The sequence below is a fragment of the Acomys russatus genome, chromosome 2, assembly GCF_903995435.1.
Source record: "Acomys russatus chromosome 2, mAcoRus1.1, whole genome shotgun sequence".
NCBI lineage: Eukaryota > Metazoa > Chordata > Mammalia > Rodentia > Muridae > Acomys > Acomys russatus.
In genome coordinates this window covers 9,588,868-9,601,489 of record NC_067138.1, presented here as the reverse complement: position 1 = coordinate 9,601,489, position 12,622 = coordinate 9,588,868, and the positions used below count along the sequence as shown (strand labels likewise).

At 55.6% G+C, this 12,622-nt stretch overlaps 1 protein-coding gene across 2 annotated transcripts in view; it reads left to right on the top strand.

Annotated features, from left to right (window-relative positions):
- Positions 1-239: 239 nt before the first annotated feature.
- Positions 240-12,622, top strand: part of Cntfr (ciliary neurotrophic factor receptor) — a 38,672-nt gene continuing 26,289 nt past the window's right edge. For both annotated transcript variants that reach the window (XM_051157980.1, XM_051157963.1), the window contains exons 1-2: positions 240-377; positions 8,868-8,976. The gene's annotated coding sequence lies outside the window, so the exon portion shown is untranslated. The remainder of the gene's footprint in view (positions 378-8,867; positions 8,977-12,622) is intronic.

Genomic DNA, 12,622 nt, shown 5'->3' with positions numbered 1-12,622 from the left:
GCGGAGGCGCGCAGGGGCCGTGGCTAGGAGGGGGGTCGTGGTGCGCGGCCGCGGAGGCGCGGGGAGACAAGGCGAGAGGGGGAGGGGAGCAAGGGCGCGCGCGGCCGAGCGGGCGCCCGCGGTCACATGGGCGAGGGAAGGAGGGAGGGAGCGCGCGAGGGAGGGAGGAGGATGGGGGGGTTAAAGCCGCGGAGAGCCGAGGAGCCGGTGCAGAGCGGGCGGCGACGGCGGCGGCAGTGGAGGCGGCGGCTCCAGCCGGCGCGGCGCGGGGTTCGGCAGTGTGATCCGGCCGCGGTGCTCGCTCCGCGCTCCTGCCTCGCTTCACGCCTGCAGCGGCCGAAGGGCGCGGTGCGGAGCCCGGGTGGCCCGAGGGCGCGGTGAGTGTTCCGCGGCGGTCTGCGCGAGGCTTGACCCTCGAACGCTCAGGCAGACAGACCCGCGGCCCTCGCGCGTGCGGGGAGAGTGAGGGGACACGCGTGGGCCCCGCGGTCGGGGGAGGTAGGAAAGTTCATGAGAAACTTTGCCCGCAAACTCGGGGGCGGGGGCGCACGAGCAGCAGCCCCCCACGTCCGGGCGCGCCAGGGGTTGGGCGTGGTGGTGGTGATGGTGGTAGTGGTGGTGAGGCTGGGCGATCGGCGGGAGGGAGGTGGCCAGGGCGGTTAGTCCTAGTGTCCCTGTTCTTCCCACCCCTGAGCAGCACGCTCCGGGTCTGGGAAAATTCCAGAGCTAGGGGGACCACTGTGGCTCCCCACGCACCCAAAGCTTGCTTTTTTTCTCGTGACGGGGGGAGGGAGGATCTGGACTTCAAAGTCCCCGGGAGTGTAAAGGGATGGCTGCGCTTCTGCTAGTGCCTGGGTGTCCGTGTGAATCCGCGCGCGCGTACGCGCGTCTGTGTGTGTGTTGGTGTGATCCTGCCTGTGGTTTTTTCATGAGTCCGCCTGGATGCATCTCCACGCAGTGGGTCCTGTTTAGTGTGTCTCTTTTTAAGTCCTCTCTGGTAGTTGTGAGATTCCAAGCCTGTGGCATATCCCCAAGTGTCTCTTTTGTGAGTCTGCCTATGTGTGCCTCCTCTGGTGCGGCTGGGTGTCCCCAGGTTGTACAGAGAAGTGTATCTCCCGGTGCGTGGGGGGCTGGGCCGCGGGGAGGTCACCAGACGGACAGCTCTGATTCCTCTCCTCTGCCTAGCTTCTCCAGCGTCAAGCTCGCTGGCTCCCTGGGCCCCCTCCCCCTGCAGTAGCTTCAGGCGGGCAGGACTATTTCACGCCTTGTTGAAAATTCAGGATTTTCTTTCTGTCTGTCTAGTCTCTCTTTTTGAGAATTCATCCCCCTCACTCCTGCATGTATGTGTATATACGTGTGTGTGTGTGTGTGTGCACCAGAGTCTGGCACCTTATCTTGCCGGCAGCACTTGGGGGTGGGTTTGTAGGCAGTGTGTCTTTAACACAAGTTGTTTTGCCTGTGATGTATTTGTGTCTGTGTCACAGGGTCTATTTTGTATTCCGTATTCACCGATGTGTTAAGAGTTGGAAATCCTGAGTGTGTCTGTGCATCGGTCAACTGTTGTGTGTCCTGGGGTCTGAAACCCTGGGTGTATTTTTGTATGTCTAACCCTGGGTGTCTGTCGTTACTGGGGCTTGGCCAATTGAATCTTCTGTAGAGATGCAGGGCGAGCTTGCATCGGGGAGGTGAAGGGAACAGGGAGCCTCAGATTGTGTCTCCACCCTAACAGCCCACACAATCTTTTCTGTCTGTTCCTGGGGCTCTAGGAAGGATTAAGATGGAGCTAAAGGTTCAGACTCTGTCAGAACTGATACTACAGTTGGGACTCGGAGTCTACCCACAGACTCAGAGTTTAAAGTTCACACTCAAGACGTCCTGGGGCTCTGGAATTCACACTCAGGTTCACACTGGGACACTTGGACTCTTTCCAGAGAGTTGGGGGCTCACACTCACGGGCTTGTGTTCAGAGTTACACCAGGATGGTGGGATTCACATTCAGATTTACATACCTCACTTAGGGCTCACACTTACACATCCGGCTCCTTTAGCTCATAGGTTTACATTGTTGAGACTTAGAACTGGCCCATGGAAGCTCACTTCTTCTAAGACCACAGGGGTGGAGTGGGGGGGAGGCCCTTCACATCGGCAGTTTCATTCAGAGACCCTGTCATTCAGAGACTAGAGGCCCACATTCAAACTCAAACTCTTTTTTTTTTTTTTTTTTTTTTTTGGTTTCTCAAGACAGAGTCTCTCTGTGTAGCCTTGGCTGTCCTGGACTCTCTTTGTAGACCAGGCTAGCCTCGAACTCACAGCAATCCGCCAGCCTCTGCCGCCTGAGTGTCCTGCCAAACTCAAAGTCCTAAAGAGCCTAGGGCTCCCATGTGAATTCTACCACTCTTTGGGGACACTGTAGTTCCAATCAGGCTCCCGTGCCCCGGGGTGGCCTGTGCACTCTGACTTACATCTCTACAGACCGGGGCTCACATTCAGATTCAACGACGCTCAGAGTCATGCAAGGAAGGACCTTTGGTTCACACTTAGAGTCACATGGGGAATTGAAGGGTCAGACTCAAGGGGCTAACCTTAGACTCATACCACGATCTGGGTGACTCTCTCAGACTCCTGTGAAACTCTGTGCCCCCATACTCAGATTGACAGGAGGGGCTGGGAGTTCCTACTTAGCCGCATATTAGAACCCTAGTGTCCATACTGTGGATTCTTACTTTTGTCCCCCAGTCAGATTATGACACTGGGATTCTGACGCACTTGGCTTTACAGGGGCACCGTGGGGTTGACTTTCACACAAAAAGGGAAGCCTGAACCCCTACTCAGGACACCCCAAAAGCTAAGAACTCATACTGTTTTGTTATTTGGGGCTCCTAGGACTAAAGTCACATCAGTCCCTGAGCTCACTTCCTGACCCCTTGGGACATCCAGCCAGGCACACCTCAGGACCTTAGTTCACACTCACACCCATACTTGGCTCACCAGCACTGCCAGAGAACCAAACAAACAAAGGATAGCCACGCTTTGAAGGTGGGCCATACACTTGGCTACGGCTGGCCTTTCACACAGGCTGTGGTCTGGTGGATAGCGGCGTGGTAGGGAAAGCTGAGCACCCAGGCCTCCCTTCCAGCCTTCCACAAGCCAGCTAGGCTCTTGGCGGAATGTCTGAGTGGTTTGTTGGTGCAGGGGTCAGTGAACCGTCAGATTTCTCCATGTGCTACGTACATATTCCTTAAATAGTTGTGGCCACCTCTTCCCTGGTCAAAAGGTTGGGGGAAAGGAGGCATTTGCCTTTCCTCTACCCACTCATCCTTGGGCCTTAGGGTGGGGCTCCAGGAAAGTTCCCAGGTGCATGTGTGAGTCTAAGGGGGAAGAGGCTGTGTCTATTCCCCTCTGCCTAGGCTGGGGCTATGTTACGTCATGGCTCCAGTGTTTACCCACCTACCCCGCTTCTGGGCAGACTCCTAGGGAGTGTGGGCTGCAGACTGCCCCAGGACTCTACCTGCTACAGAGAAATGGTCCTGGACTAAACCAGCCCACAGTGGAGATTAGTGGGTGGGGCCACCTGAGGCATAACACCCCCTTTTCCCACTCCATAGGCACTTACACAGTAGGGACTTGGTTCATGGAGGGGGGCACACCAGGCAGAGGCGGTGTGGGGGAGGGAGCGTCAACTGCTCCATAGTCTTGAAAGATGTGCCCCTTTGGACACATGCTCTCCAGCCCCCCCATGGAGTAGGGGGGCTTGGAGGCAAAGCATCCTGCTCTCTGCCGCCCACCCCCCCACCCCATGACGAGTTGAAGTGTAAATGAATCGGAAACATATGGAATGGGTTTTCTTTGAAATGCAGATTGGTTTGGGGGGGGGCAACGGCACCATGTGTGCTTGGTTTGGGGAGGGGGTCCAGAAAGCAAGAAGGGTGAAATGAACTGACCCTCTCCTCCAGAGCTGCTATGGGGTGTGGGGGTGAAGGTGAACTGCGGAGACCCCTGTGGCCCTGGGTGACCACACCCACTTGTGCTCTGGCTTCCTGTGGGGTGGGGAGGAACTGTGGGTGGAGAGCAAGGGGGTCGCTGTCCCCCTTATATTTGCAACAGGCAAAGGGAACCCCCAAAGCATGCAACTGCACTGGGTTGAGGGGGGGTGTCACCAGAGGCAGGAGCTCTGGCAGCCAAAGGGTGAAAAGAGGAACTGGAACAGATGTGGCAGTTAGCAGTAGACCCAGCAGCTGGGCCTAGGGCGACAGCAGAAACCACTGAAGTTAGGCAGTGGCGCTGCCCTGAGGCCTGAGGTAACCAGTAAGGCCTGTCTATACAGAAGTGTCTATGAACTTGGGACAGAGTTCTGAAGACTCAGGGCAGCAGCAGCGTCCAATCATACCCCTGGGTGTTCTTTCCTCGCATAGCTCAGTAAGGTGATCACATTGCTTGTGAACTCAGATGGGTTCTGGGTCTGCCTCACTCACCACTGTACCCTGCCTATGACATAGACAAGACATATAGTAGCAGAACATGCTTTTTCTCTTCCATCAAACAAGTGGCTTCTTGTGGGCAGGATTTCGGTCCCAGTGCTTGGCCGGAAGTCAATTCTCAACGTTGAGGCATGGTTGTCTGGAGAGGAGAGCCTTTGGGGCTTAAGGTTTGAGGAGCAAGAGCTCCTCTTTGCACCCCACTTTGGTTCAAAGGGTCTGTGGGTGATTTGCAAGTTAGAAATAGGAAAAGCTTCCCTTCGCTCAGAGAATGAGGGTGGAAGTCAGAGACTTTTCCTTAGAGAGGTGTGGGTGAGCAAAGCAGGGGTAACTGGTCCTGAGGCAATGATGGGGGGACACCCTGCCCTCTCCCCTCATTGGTGACTTTCCTGAAGATGGACAAGTCTCTGTTCCCCTTTAGTGTCCAGTGTGTCCCTCACTCTCTGCAGATCCAAGTCACCAGAGCTCAGCTCCGAGGCCGAGGAGCCGCCTCAGGCAGGGTGGACTGTCTGTGTCGGTTATTAATGTTTGTCTGAGAACACAGTATTTGGGCCCTAAAAACGCTGAGCCCTGCCAGATCCCAGGAGTGGCTGGTGGAGGCCCGGGCAGCATGGCTGCGCCTTACTTGGAGAGAGAAAAGGAGAGACTCGCATGCCCACATTATGGTGAGCATCTCCAAGGAGAGGCTAGGAGCAAATGTGAGAGGGGGAAACTGAGGCAAGCTCGGGTGGGAAATGCAGGAGAGACAGAGAACCTTTGATTTGTACAGAGCTAAGGTTTGCTTAAAAAAAAAAAATCAGCTGTGTGGGTGAGTAGCACTCAAGGCTCCTGGTGATCTTAAATACTCCAGGGAGTTGCCTTCTTAGCAGGCTGAGGGCATCCCAGCTCCAGAACTAAAAACCAAGCGGTCAGTCAGTTGGCACCTTTTCAGGTTCCGAGCAAGCGTGTGGTAAGTCCATAGCCTTTTTCCTAAGTGCCCTCTTCTGAGCAGTACCCATCCCTACCCCCTCCATGCAAGGGCCTAAGACCACCTTTTGCAGAGTTCTACCTCACTTCTGACCTCAGGCCTTTGTGTGGGCCCTCCCCACAGGAGGAGGAGGAACTACACTGTGTGGTGGTGGTCCCCCAAAAAGGCAAGAAGAGTCCAATATCAGAAGGCAGATGCCGCGTGACCTTGGCCCATGAGCTGACCTTTCCAAGCCCTTCCATGAAATTGCGGGATGAGTTGGGGGGTGAGGGTGGAGAGGGGGTGCTGAGCCCCGGCCCAGGCCTGGAGAGAAGGCGGTTTTGGCACCCATCCAGGCCCCTGACGTCAATGTCTCTCCAAATAATGGAATCAATATTGGGGGGGGGGGGGGGGGGCCAAGCGTGAACCAGGCCCCAGCGATTAGAAACAGATCAGCACAGACCCGCAGCTGATTCTGATAGAGAGGGGGGAGGCTTGGAAGGAGATAGGCTGGGAGGCACATGGGTGAGGGGTGGGGGAGTAGGGGGGGAGCAGGGGGGGAAGAGCGCAGGGTGGCACTGAGGAGTGGGGGACCAGAGCCTCCCAGCATCCAAAGCCGGAGGGCCTAAGAATGGTAAGAGACTGGGATGTTTGGAGTTGGTGTGATGGGATAGAAGGTGGTGGTGGTGGGGACAGTTATCTGTTGAACTGGTTGGTGCCTTTTTCCATTGAGGCTTCTGGGTTTCCAAGGTGTGTATGGAAAGAGAGTGACGGTAGAGGCGATGAGAGTTCACCTACATATATCTCAGGCCCAGATGGCCCCTCAGCCCATATTAGGGCTAGGGTTACCCACAGGTGGTGGGAGAGTTGTGAGTGAAACCAAGTGAGCTGACGTCTTGAAGGGGCATCCATCCAAGTTAGAGAGCAGGGTAGCCCCCTGCCAAGCGGGGATCTGGCCCTGTCAGCTGCACATTCTCTCAGTCTCCTAGAGAGCTGCAGGTGAGAAAGAAGACAGTCAAGCATCCCCCCACCACACACCCCCCCCCCCCCGTGGTGGGGAGGGAGGGGAGCTGGCCTGGCGGTAGCTGACAAAAAACAGGAAGAAGGGCTGGGGGAGCAGCTGTAATTACAGGGCATTTATTATTAATCAGATGAAATTGCTGGAAGCAGCTGGTGTAATGTGCGTAGCGATACTGTATGCTCCCCCCAACACACACACGCACATACATGCCACACACACAGCTCGGGCCTAGCTTGCTTTTTTTTTTTTTTTTTTTTTTTTAAACTTGGGAAGGTCAGCTGGGTCTGTATTTGTTTATTTGTCCACATATCAGCGTGTATCTGTCTGTGTTTTCATGTTAGCCTGTCCCCTCTCCACTGCTATTGTCTCTTTGTCAGGCTACCTGCCACGCTCTGGCGTGATGTGTGTCTGCCTTCCTTCTATCTCCCTCTCTCTGGGCCTGTGTCTTGGTGTGTTGGTATCTGTCACCGCCAGCCAGCCTGTCTCTCTAACACACTGTTTTAGTTACTGGCCTTTTCTGGTTAGCGATGTTTCTGGTTTCTGGGCAAGATTCCATGACAGAGTCCCTTTCCTTTCTCATGAGCGCGCATTTCGGGCCCTAATCATACCTTTGGCAGATTTATCCCGGGACCTGTTGAGGAAGCAGTTAAACCCTGACTGTCTCTTGGGGGCTTGTAGAAGGTGAGGGGATCTATTGAGTGGCTAGATTTCATGGTGGCATCTCCATATCCCTGAATTCCCAGGGCCCTTGCCAGCAGCCAGTTGTGTGATTTGGGCAGAGCTGCTTTTGCTGTCTCGGGTGTTCTCACTACCGAATAGAAATAAGGTTACCTCAGAATGCTGCTTTGATGACTCAGCACAAAAATACAAGTTAAAGGGGCTGGAGAGATGACTCAGCTCTTGCAGAGGACCCAGGTTCAGGCCCCAGAACCCACATAGCTTGTACCTTCAACTAAGGGGATCCAAGACTTTTGCTGACTTCTGCAGCCTCCTGCATGTGTGTGCTGCATGCACTTCGGCACATGCACACACATGACCTGAAATTTTGTTTTTAAATGTAAGTTAGGGCTAGAGAGACAACTCAGTGGTTAATAAAAGCATGCTGTTGTCGAAGAAGACCCAGGTTTGACTTCCAAGACCCGCATGACCACTCATGTAACGCCAGTTCCAGGAGATCCAACACCTCCACCCACCCACCCCCAGCCTCTGAAGGTACCACACTCACATGATGTATAGGCAAAACACACACACGCACACACACACACACGCGCATGCACGCAAAGCATTTGTATACATAAAATAGTAAAATAAGTAACTAAAAAAATAAAGGAAGGATATATGTAAGTCAAGCTGGGTGTGGTGGCACAGCTTTTAAAGACCTGTGAGGGTTTTAGACTAGTCTGTTCTACATGGTGAGAGCCTGTGTGTGAGTGTGTGTGGGTCAGGGGGTTGGGAGGCAGTCAGAAGTCAGTTATGGACTTAATGTAAAGTCTGCTGAGCCAAGGATCTGAGCAGTTGCTGGCTGACTGGCTGCAGATCTAGCTCAGTGAATGAATGCTCACCTACCATGGGTCCAGTCCCCAGCACTACAAAAATAAACAAACAACCCTAGCAGTTCCTGTCCCTGGAAAAGCACCATGTAAGTGGGTGAGAGCTACAGAGGCAAACTGGTATGGAAAGAAAGCCTGGGGGGGGGGGGGGTTACTGACTCCATTCTAGGCTCCAGGAGCCATCAGCCCTACAGTCTTGTATAAGTTATTTGATATCTTTGAATGCCAGGTTTTTGTTTTGTTTTGTTTTGTTTCTTGTTAGCCGTCAAGTGGCAAGAACATTAGCACCTGTCTCTTGAAGAGATCACCAAGAAGAGAGGGCATAGCGCAAATAAGGCTGCATACACATTTCCTGGGACAGGATGGATGCTCTGCAAATCATAGTGGGAGGGACATGAGGATGGTGGGCATTGATGCCGATGCCCGTGATGTGTGTGTCTATCCTGGACATCTGTCCGAACGCTGCTTGTGTTGAATCCGTGGTGTGTATGTATGAGTGGCGTCAGGCCTATCTTGTGCCTTTTGTTCCTGTGGTTTATAACTGAAGTCAGCAAGGAAGTGGTAGAGGAAAACTGTTCTGCTTTTTCCTCTTCCAGGCATATCTGCTTCTTGCAGAGATATGATAATAGCAGCTATCTTTTGGGGGGACAGTGCTGGGGGAACCCATGCTAGGTAAGCATGCGTGCCTAGTTGTGTGCACAGACCATCACCTCCCACCACCCAGTGCTGCATCATTAAAACAGTGTTCACTGTTTCCATTTCACAGACGGCAACACTGAGGTGCCAGTCTCCCCAGTGGGCGTGTGAAGATGGATGGGCTCCGAGAGGGACCTGTGGCTTCTCTGTGACCTGATGTATGTCCTTTGCCCTTCTAGAACCCAGCCTTGCCACATCATCCCTTTTGGTTTTAGAAGTCCCGGGAAGACTTTGGTCTGGAGAAAAGGATAATATTGATGTGCTTGGAGTACGTCTGCTGGTGACAAGGTAGGTGCTGGGAGCCCAGACAAAGCAGGTCAGTCTTGGGGCACCAGACAGGTGCACCAGGGCTTGGGGAGGGCATGAATGAAAGGCCTGAGATCCTCTCCTTCGGCTCCCCTGTCCTGTCTCTGCAGGCCTGAGGCCCATGGGCTTGAGGCTCTTCACACCCCTATTTTAGACCCAGAAAAGGAAAGAGATTCATCCACTGTAATGTAGGAAAGGCAATACCTTCTGTGTGTGTGTGTGTGCACCTATCTGTGTGTGCATGTGTGTGCATGCGCACGCATGTGTGGGTTTTTTTCTTGTTGTTGTTGCCGTTTCCATGTCTTTTGCTTCCATCTCTGGCCCTAAAACACCTCTCTGGCTCCATCAAGGAAGCAGCTGAGCTTGAAGGAGATGGAATGGCAGGTCCACAGTCTTCTGGGGCCAGCTGTGGGGCTGCATCTCACTCCCTTTGCCTCTCACTGAAGCAGGCAAGGCCCCTGGATTGGCAGCCCCAGGGTGAGGGCATCCAAGGAATCGAGCCACTGGAGCGGAACGGAAGGGCCTATTGTCCAAAACCCGCCAAAGGCCCACAAAGGCCAGAGGCCCACAAAGGCCGGCTGTGCTTTTCATCTCAAATCCCAAACAGACTGGCCATTTTCCCGGCTTAGGGCAGCAGGGCCCCAGGAGGGGCCAGGAGGGGGACCCTTCAAAAGTAGGAGTGAGTGTTGTTAAGGATGGGGTGGGATAGTTCAGGCTGGCACATGGCCTTCAAGGGGAGCTTAGATGGGTCAGGGGTCCAGAAGAGGAAGGAGGAAAAGATGGCTGCAGTGTAAGTTAGTTTTCCAACCCGGCTCTTCCCAGAGGGCCTAAGGGCATGGGGCGGGTGGGTGGGTGGGGAGTCTGGGTTAGAGGTTCAAATTGGGAGGTGCTACAAAATGGATTCACAGGATAATAGATGCTATTTATTGGAGCATACCTGAGGATATACATTGGGGATATAGCCTAGGAAAACAGGCCAGCCATAAGAGTATGGAAAATGGTACCCCCAAATTGGGAGCACTGTAGGGAGCTAGGAAAAGAGGCTTGAGGAGAGAGGGTGGTGCTCAGGAGGAAGAATGTACTCCCTGCAGCAAGAGGGACGGAGGCCAGACAGCAGGAAGGTCTTCCTGCCAGTGAACAGTAGCTCAGATGCCCTGACCCTGTCCCCGGGGATCTCAGAGGATCGCAGAGAGCAGGGGAGCTGGAGACACCCCAGGGGCTCAGGCTGAGGCAGCTTCTGTGGGGCTGAGGACTGAGGAGGGAGGGCTTGGCAGTTCCACCCACCCTTCCCCAGCAGCACCTCCTGCACCACTTTAAAAACAGCTTTTTAATTTAACAAAGTGGATGAAAAACTGTTTTTGGAAATAAAAGATATCTGCTGTCTCTCAGGCTAGCACTCAGCCCTTGCAGACAGCCTCTCTCTCTGGGTTCCCGCCGGCTGCTGGTGCCTGCTTTCCTCTCTCTGTCTTTTTGTGTTTGTTTCTGCTCTGCAGCCCCCACCTTTCCTTTGGCCTCCCATCTCACCTCTTTTCATCTCAGCATCCATGGGAGTCCTACCCTCATCTCAGCCTCTCCTCTCAGTTCTGTCTCTCTCCCACTCCCTACTTCCCCTGTCTCTCTCTTCCGGGCGTGTCTCTCTCTCTCTCTCTATTTGTCTCTGTCTCCCTGCCGGTCTCAATCTCTGTCTCCCTCTGCCTCCCCCTTCTTCTCCCCCAACCCGAGCTCTAAATGGGTCTATTTAAAACGCCCGACGCTGCCAAGTCAGAAAAACGTCTCCTGATAAAGCGCATTAGGCAGAGGGAGGGAGGAGGAGGGAAGGAGGGAGCGGCAGGCGGACAGATTGATCCAAGCCCGTAACCCCATTAATCAGGCAGCGTGGATCCCCCTCCCTCCCCCCCCCCAACTCGGCTTCAGCCCCTTCTGAGCTAAAAGCCCCTTAAATATTTATCACCCCTCCCCCATGGGGGCGAGGGGAGGGGCATGTGGCCCCTCAGTGAGAGCATCCCCAGCCGCCTGGTCCGTCCCCCGAGCCCGCCCGCGTGTGCAAATGTGTGCATGTGCTCCTGTGTACAGTCATGGGTGTGTGAGCCTGATCAGCCCAAGGCCTACTTGCTGACTTGCCCCGCTGCTGTCTGAGCAGCTGAGTCGTTTGGGTAGCTTCCTGCTGGTACTTCTGGAGACTAGCCCTTCTTGGCCCTCCTGAATGAGGCTTGGGCAAGTAGAGCAAGGTGTGTGTGTGTGTGTGTGTGTGTGTGTGTGTGTGTGTGTGTCGGGGGGGTTGGGGATGTGCGTTTGTTGAAATGGAAGACGACATGTGGCTTTTGCACACCGTCCTTCCCGGTGAGCAAGGCACTGAATAGAACTCAGTTTCTAGATTCCACCAGATGCCCAGTGCAGGTAGTTAACTTGGGAGAAGAGTCCCAGGCCCATTTTCCTGAAGTGCACAGAGACAGTGCAGAACTGAGGGTTGACATCCCCCCTCTTCTTTCTCGAGGGCAGAATATGACGGGGAGTGTGTGTGTGGGTGTCTTGCCATTCCCTTAAAAAAATGTGGAAAGATGACCCGGGCTGAGGCAGGTTCCCATCACTCCCAAGAGAATAGGAAGGTGGCCCAGAGCTGGGACTGAGTCGCGCGCCTCCTGGCTGGCTGGCTGGCTGGTACCCAGGCAGCAGAGGTCAGCCCCGAGTCCCGCATCCAAGCCGCGGGTTGGGGGGAGCGGGGCCTAACACCCCCGGCTCTGTCGAGGGTCCCCTCCCCGCCCCTCCCCCAGCATCAAGTGCCACATCTCCTCCTGACTCAGACAATTAGATTCAAAGGATGACCTCACTGCATGCCGTCCCTCACTCGCTGCCTCGGCTCGCTCGCTCGCTCGGCTCCCGGCGCGCTGCCTCCCCCTCCTGGCCCGCTCGCTGCCCCGCTCGCCCTCTAGCCCTCTCACTCGCCCGCTGGCTCCGGCGCGGCCGTGGCGCTCCGGCCCGGCCCCTCGGGGGGGGGGAAGCCCCGGGGACCGATGCCCACAGGCTACCGGGCGGACCCACGGAGCGCCGAGCACCGTCCGGGCGCCTGCGCGGGGACCCAGGTCAGTGCGCGCGGCCGCGGGGCCGAGAACTTGTCACCCCGCCGCCCTGCCGCGGCGGAGACGCCCCCGCCCCGCGCCAGCCCGCCAGCCCGCCGCGGCGCTTCCCGCTCCTTCCTCGGCCCCCGCCCCCCGCGGCTGCTCGGCGCTCCCCCTGCCAAGCTGTCTCTCTTCTCTGCGCTTTCTCCCCAGCCCCCCTTGCCTCAGCAGCGGGTGGGAGGGACTGGGACTTCCTGAGGTCTCAGGGATGGGGCCGGGGCCCATTGGCTGCCGGCGGACCAGGCCTCTGAGAGGGGAGGGGGCTCTGGCTGTGTCCATTGGCCTGGGGGAGGGGGCTACCGAGAGAGAGGCCTAGGGTGTGGGGGTGACATCTAGACAGGGGGATGAGTTCCTGATATCTCTCTTCTCTCACATCCTGTGGGCTTCTTGCCTAGTTTTATCTGATCCCCGAAGCCTGGCTTCATTCGTCCACACCTCTCAGCTCTCTGTAGTCCTCAGTGCCTGGCCTTATTTGTCCAAACCTCCCAAGCTCACTGTAGTCCCCAGTACCT